Genomic DNA, 7,960 nt, shown 5'->3' on the forward strand with positions numbered 1-7,960 from the left:
TTGGTACACACAAGATGGCATTCTTAGCAGTTCAGCAGATTCTCATGGGTCGAGGTTACAAAATCAGAATGTCATCCAGTGTCACTGTGCATGCACATTTGCATGTACATACATGCATGCCGACAGACACCCCTTTCAGATATGCAACTCGGCAATTACCCGGTATTTTGAGTGCCTGGTTATTGCAGGGTGCAGTCTGACCCCCTTTCACACATAGCAGCAAATTACTGGGTTAAAAACGGTCACCCAGTATTTAGCTAAAATAAAAAAAGTCACAAACTTCAGATGGACAACCCTGGTAAAAACCAGGGTCAGTGACCCGGGATTTAAGACCTGGGATGACACTTTCACACAACACAAATTACCGGGTAGAACTGCTTCACCCGGTAATTTGCCGTTATGTCTGAAAGGGGTATGAGTATATAGTTAGCACTTGCCAATGCTGGCAACCATCAGGACCCTGCAGCTGACGATCCGGTTCGGTGCACACGTGTGTACCCAACTTTAAACACCATACTGCTGTTTGCTTGGTCGTATTAACAGGGAGCAAATTGAGGGGAATAGTTGATAATCAGAAAAATGTGTTACTCATGTTTCCAATAATGATTGACCACTGTAGAGAAAGGCTCTCCATGTATGACCCGCGTCTGATGCCATCTGCTACAGGCTCACAGAATGTAATCATCCCATGGATTTGTGGAAATCTGCTGAAATGATTCCACATCTGCACTTAAGAGAGTGACAGCTGGCAAGGGGTGGAGGAAGAGCCCATTACAGTCATGCCTGGCTGCATGTGGTTTCTCCAGGCCCTTGAAGATATTTAGTCTTAAAAAAGACAGCTCATAGACAAATAAATGCAAGTGTGATGCTAGAAGTATACATTTCAAGTTTAATCTGACCACACAGAGTATAGCATTACTGTCTCAAAGAGCAGGGGACCAATGTGCTATGGGGAGGATGAGGAGAGCTAGCTAGTCAAATAAACGAAATATTTCTTACCATACGATTTGAGGGACACACACCCATTATATATCTCTCTCTAAATATATCAATATCTATCTATATAAAAAGATGGACAGCACTCTGGGTTCTTTAAAAAAAGATGGACAGCACTCTGGGTTCTTTAAATAAGTTATGGCTGTGTTCCAATTGTAAAGCGCAACAGAATATGCTGTGCTATATAATAAACTGTAAATAAGTAAAAAGTTGATGTCAACAGTTTGATGATCACAGACACAGCCGTCAGGACTAAAGTAAAGGCTACCAGAGAACCTATAGGCTGTAAAGAACTCAAGTGCCATCCATCTTTGCTTCTTGTGTATATACATATGCACCCACTCTGACATTGTGATGGGATAAGGTAATAGAAGGAGTTTTTGTAGACACTAACAATAATGGCACTGACTGAACACAGAAATCCGTTTTGAAAAGTGACAGATCTAGGTCTCAGATGTGACAGCCACTTACTGGACGATGATGGCAGCAACTAAGTGCACTATGATTACATGGGCTGAATACTGACCTCTCATGGGGATAGGTAGATAATTCATCCTCCTATAGCAATAATGCCATTTACTAAAACAGATAAGAGGTTAGGGACAGGGACATACATACATAAAAGGATGGGGGTGCGACGACGACACGTGGTTTCAAATAGAAGCAGAAGACACAAGTTTATGACCATTACCGTACATCAATGAGCACATGACACTTCAGTCTGGACCCACATGACAAAATAACCTCACAATTACAAACTGCTTGAGATCTGATATATACAGTATATAAACCTGCCAGTAACTCTGTAAGGCAGTGTTTCCCAAACTTTGATACCAGGTACCCTAGAGTATAAAGATTTTATTCATGGCACAAGGTCAAGCTTCTTAAGTAATTTGACAAAAACTATAAAATTAAGTAAACGGCATTTACTGGTCCCCCTTAGGTTCAGTTATGTTGTGATGGATAGGTTTGTGCTTCTGTTTGTCCATATATTTTATGACTGACACGTACAGTACCAGCACTGCTTTTGCCTATCATATTGACCATAAATTTGATTTAGTACTGGACCACCAACTGTACCCCAGGGTGCCACAACACCCAGTTTGGGAACCACTGTGTAAAGTATAGATATGTAGCATTTAATACAGAACTTCAGCGAATCAATGTAATGGTCTTAATATAGACAAAGTGCAGCCTCCTGCATCAGCCAAGTTACTAGATCCCCTTGAATTTATAAGACAAGGCCAATTTGGTCATCCTCTGCTTGGACTGTATTAGAAATTGTTAGTGCAGAGTTTTCCAAATACGGTCCTTAAGCAATTCTAAAGATGCGTACACACTGACTTATATATCGGCTGTTCAATTGAATGGGCGATATATTGTTGGAACATCGGCCAATGAGTACCAGTGATGTATCTGTGAATGGCGTTGTTCACAGATATAACGTATCGGCTGTGCAACACAACCAATGTATCTAAAGATATACTCAAGCCGCTGTAAGAGCTGCCGGTGATTGACAGTGTAATGGGTGGGAGCATGTATCCCATCTTCAATAGAACTCCCATCTTAGTAAATTGACGCCTAGACGACTGCATAACAGAAAATAACCCAATCATCATATCAGTGCATTTTACCGGATCCGATACGATTTGCCGGCGGTCGGGATCCCGGCGGTCGGAATCCCGACACTGGAATCCCAACCGCCGAAATCCCGACAAGGGGGGGACATGGATCGCCCCCCCTTGCGGGCTCGCTGCGCTCGCCACGCAGCGGGCCCGGTGCCTCGCTACGCTCGGCACGCTATTTTATTCTCCCTCTATGGGTGTCGTGGACACCCACAGAGGGAGAAAGTTTCGGGATTTCGGCGGTCGGGATTCCAGTGTCGGGATTCCGACCGCCGGGATCCCGACCGCCGGCAAATTAACTGCATCCCCATTTTACCATCTGTATAGTCAGTAGTTTGGAGGGGGGCCTCCTACTCAACAGCAAAGTCATGCTATACCCAGGTCAACCAGACCTGAATTGGTTACAAAACCTGGTCAACATAATTAATAAATAAAACTTCAATTTATAATGTATGGTATAGGGAAATTACAAATGTAATTACTCTACTCGAGTTAGCTATAAAATAGAGATATGGAGTTACAGAACATGCATTCATTCTTAAGTGTTTTATAACTAGCCATCATAATAATTACACAATGTGTGTTTATGCAACACTTTCCTCAATTTGCTTCTTCAGTTGTGGGTTACATGAGCAAAAACATGTCAACCTTAAAAGATAAAAACCATCATACATAAGACGTACCCAGCATCTAGCAAGGACCAAGTGAGATAAATACACTATACAAAGATAAAGTCTACATTGTAAGTCTTTATTGTCTGGTTACTGCCACCATGATGGCCCTAGTATGCTGCATATACCAAGAGCAGAGAAGCTGAATTACACTTGTACTTGTATGTATTTATAATGGATAGCGTACCCAAACTGTAAATAAAGATAACGCATCAAATTGTATTTTGAAGCATATATGTATAAAGACTGCTACATGACGAATGAGTTAAACAAAAATAAAGGTAACATAGTATCGAATATCCATAATAATTTATAGTCTGCACTAATATTTTCCTTACAATGGTGTCGTAACATCAGAACTGAACTTACATACAGATATTAGCATCCCTTATGTATTATCTCTCTCTAACATATGCACATTTCAGTCACTGTTACTTTTAAGAAACACACCCACTAGCGTTAAAAACTCTGCATTTGTAATGTATTGCAAACTCAATTAAGAGCATAGGAAACATGTAAAAAAAATATTTGTACAATGAGACCATAAGTATTTGCCTACAGACCTTTATTTTGACCATAAATAAAGTTTAAAATGTTAATTCACATAAATTGGAGTGCACTGCAAAAGCAATGGGGTTCTGTTACCTTGGGTTTACCTTGTACAGGATGACAACTTTACATTGCTATATATATGAAGGGGAGTAATAAATTATCCGCACTTATATTAAAACTTCTGTTGATTGCACTTGATTGTCTTATTAACACTTTCTGTACTAGGCCGTGGTCTCCCCAGTAACTGCTGTGTAGGTTTGAAAGCGTTAAGGCCGTTCACTTGTGACTGTAGTGCAAGATAAAATGGCTGCCTCATTTGTGATTTGCATGTGCAGTTATTCCTTTTTAGTGGTCTGAGGGTGTGTCTGTTGCAGATATTTATCGAAGACATTGTGCAAAATATGGAGAGTATTTTGTTGCAAATAAATATGTATGAATGGATAGAGAAGTTTAAATAAGGTTACACAAGTGTCAACCTTGAAGAAGAAGCCAGACACCCATCCATGTCAACGACTGATGAGAACATTGAGTGTACACGTGGACTGATTCTGTTGGATAGATGAGTGACAGTGGATTATGTCACAAATCATCTGCAAATCAGCCATGGCTCAGCCTATTCAATAATTCACAACCGACTTGGATGCATTAGTGGCCCGCTACTCAGCCTAAATCATTTTTTAATGAGGGAATACAAAAGAATGTTGACAGATGGACAAAGTGTATATTGAAAAGCTTGGGAATAATGTAAAAAATATTATGTAGAAAAGAGGGGGTTAACCTCCGTAGTGCGCTAATATTAGAAAGACAGCAGCCCCTCCGATAAGGTTCTCCTGTTAGTGAGAGCCTGGGATGTACACAGAAACAAAGGGGGGTTATCGGAGTGCGCTAAAGTGAGTACCACTTAGCCGATTAACAATTAGTCCAAATAGCTGGTATTCTTATCAGAATTACTACATAACCATTCTTTCATCTGTTATTGAAATAAGGAGATTCCTTTTAAGATTTGCGATCCTTTATTCATAAAACCCAACGCGTTTCATCGCACAGGACTTCGTCAGGGGTATGGCAATAAAGTTTATTTAAAATGTCAGCAAGGGGTAGAATCAGTGTCTTTGCACTGTAGAGTATCTATGATTTTTATTCCGTGTATGTACGGTTGGCCCTTCGCGGGTATCCACTTAGAAGTAATAGATATATATCTTTTGGGATTTAGACGGTAATGGTAACCATGGTTTAGATAGTCCTTGGGTAAATTCCACCTACTAATACAATAGGACAACTGGTCCAGTTCACCAGTATCTTTCCATCAATCACACTCCCACAATAGGTGTTTTCTAAACAAACTGCCGGCAGGTGTTAAAATGCTGCTGGATATCCCCAGTGTCAGTCACTATTCTCCTCTGCAAGCAGAATAAAAATCATAGATACTCTACAGTGCAAAGACACTGATTCTACACCTTGCTGAGATTTTAAATAAACTTTATTGCCATACCCCTGACGAAGTCCTGTGCGAAGAAACACGTTGGGTTTTATGAATAAAGGATCGCAAATCTTAAAAGGAATCTCCTTCTTATTTCAATAAAAGATGAAAGAATGGTTATGTAGTAATTCTGATAAGAATACCAGCTAAAAAAATATTATCTATTTGTCTTTTCTGAAAGCTCATTAAAATAAAATTCTGCAGCCAGAGTGCGGATAATTTTTGACTCACCCTCGTAGGTTACACAAAACCCTGACTAAAGGTCCATAATTGCTGGGCTGAAAAATCGCTCAGTGCATACACACCGAGATATTTTTGCCCGTTTTAGCAATGAGTTGATATTTTCTAATAAATGTCCTTACTCAACAGTTCCGTTTAGTTTTCAGAAAGTAGGAAGCAGAACTTGTATTTTACAACAGAAATATGACACAACATTTGGAAATATTCAAATCATTGGCATTTAACGTGAATTTTAATGGACTAAGTAAAAACCGGACCCGGACAAGACTCCGAAACACTGGACTGGACATCAAAGTCTGCATTCCAGAGCTTGTAGTGTAGGGGAGGGGGGATGGGGGGGGGTCTTGTCTGGGGGAATACCAGTGATAGCTTTCACCAAGGACATGTGGAAGGGAAATTACTGCTCCCCGTGTGGTCTGGACCATAGAGGGAGGCTTTATTCTCTCCCTCCTCTCCCTGGTGACAGGTGTCACAGGTAGCCTACCTGGAGAGAACACCCCCTGGACAGGACACTACAAGCTCCGGAATGACAGAAATTGATGAATGGAGCATGTCTGGTCCAGCGTTCCGTGGTGCTGTCCGGTTTTGGATTTTACCCATACCTGAATTTTAATGCAGGAGCACATCATACCATGGACATGTAATTTTTTTTTTGTTTTAACTACAACACAACACTGGACCAGACATCAATTTTAGTCCAAGAGGTTCACAGCCTAATCCATACCAGCCATCACATGTGACAAGTAGGCTTTCCAGCTGTTGTGGGATTACAAATCCCAGAACAATTTGTCAACCACATGCATTATATGTGGGCCACAGGCTACCAATCTATATGTTATGCAACATTACAGACTTGAAGGGATACAAATAGTCCTAAACCAGTGAGCTCACCTCTTTCTTATTATACACAAAACTTAAAGGACCAACTCAAATTTAAAACTAGTTGTAACAAAATAGAAGATTAAAAAAAATATATATTAATACACCTACTGTATATACAACACACCCTAGGTGTAATGCTATAAACCATGGCTAAGACCAGGAATAATAAGGTGCTGGTGCCATAACTGAATCCTGATTAGCAACATTTCAGATAAATGATCTTGCAGCCAGCATCCAGTGACATTATACATGAAGAAGTCATTGTCACAGGTTCTATAGAACAAGGGAATTAGTATAGGACCCCTTATCTCCAATATACAGCACCTTGGCTTCAGGTCATCAGAGTCCCATGAGGTGCAGACCACATCTGTCAATCAATCGGTTATATGATGACACAAAGATCATGGATGATCACAGTCAAGCTATTGCACCCCATTATAACTATGCTGTAAGATACAGGGGTTGTCTAGGTGCAAGGCAGTACATGGTGTGTCAGTACTCACCACCAGATGTGTCCCCAAGCTGGCTGCCCTCACACAGGTCCTCTCACTTCTTTGGGTGACATTGTCGGTCCCAGAAAGCAGGGACTGCTCCTAGCACAGCCCTTCCTTTCAGGGACACCACAGCAATCTGTAATGCTGCCTACTGTATGCTGCTTACTTTCTACGCTAACCATTCTTTATATTGCAACAGCTGATGCTAAAAATAGATGGAACGTGGGGGAGACCCTTCAGTACACAACTACTTTCTGAGGATATTAATGCACAATTGCTGTTTTTAATCCTATTAAAGACAAAGATTAAATCTATTATTTTATTGAGCGATGAGTTTTACCCGTTCATACAATGTAACCGATGCGCTAAAACGACTGAGTGGCTAACATGTCCCCTCTTGGATACAATGGACTCTTCCACAAGCTGTGCCTTCAGTACGTTAGTCTTAAGGTGGAATGTAGATTTGCCACAAGTTGAAGTCATTACAAGTATTATACGTAGGTGTATTGCATGGAAACAAGGGCAACAATAAACATGTATGTAAAAGAAATTGTAGATTTAGTTTTTTATTAATAAACCGAAGAAATAATGAGGACCTTTGTACGTAGACGTCCTTAAGAAAACCACTCCTTGTACAAGACCGGTTATCTGTCATTCTTGCCCGCCTGTGGCTATAATGCAGATCGGGAACTGGGTGCTTCCAGGTTGTTATCTATGGGTGCCCATCCCTGAAATGCAATGCCTACAAGATTCCTATATGAGCAATTTCTTATAGGTCATACAGTGACTCAGCTCATCACATGCTATAATCACAGTACCAGTTACAGCTTAGGAAGCATTGATGTAGAGTTCTAGCTAGGGGGAAAATGCATTTAGGATTTAAGATAATTACTGTAGGGATTGATATGAAATCCCTGCGGTCGGAATCCCGGCGTTCAAAATCCCGACGCCAGAATCCCGACCTCTGAAATCCCGACGAGGGGGGGGGGGGGGGGGGGGGCGGAACGACGTGTTTTAACC

The 7,960-nt window shown here is 40.9% G+C and overlaps 1 protein-coding gene across 1 annotated transcript in view; it reads right to left on the reverse strand.

The window, feature by feature from the left end:
* Positions 1 to 7,124, reverse strand: part of MRAS (muscle RAS oncogene homolog) — a 39,845-nt gene extending 32,721 nt beyond the window's left edge. Inside the window, exon 1 of the mRNA XM_083153657.1 lies at positions 6,950 to 7,124. The gene's annotated coding sequence lies outside the window, so the exon portion shown is untranslated. The remainder of the gene's footprint in view (positions 1 to 6,949) is intronic.
* Positions 7,125 to 7,960: the final 836 nt, after the last annotated feature.

Source organism: Crinia signifera, chromosome 7, assembly GCF_055691185.1.
Source record: "Crinia signifera chromosome 7, ASM5569118v1, whole genome shotgun sequence".
Taxonomy (NCBI): domain Eukaryota; kingdom Metazoa; phylum Chordata; class Amphibia; order Anura; family Myobatrachidae; genus Crinia; species Crinia signifera.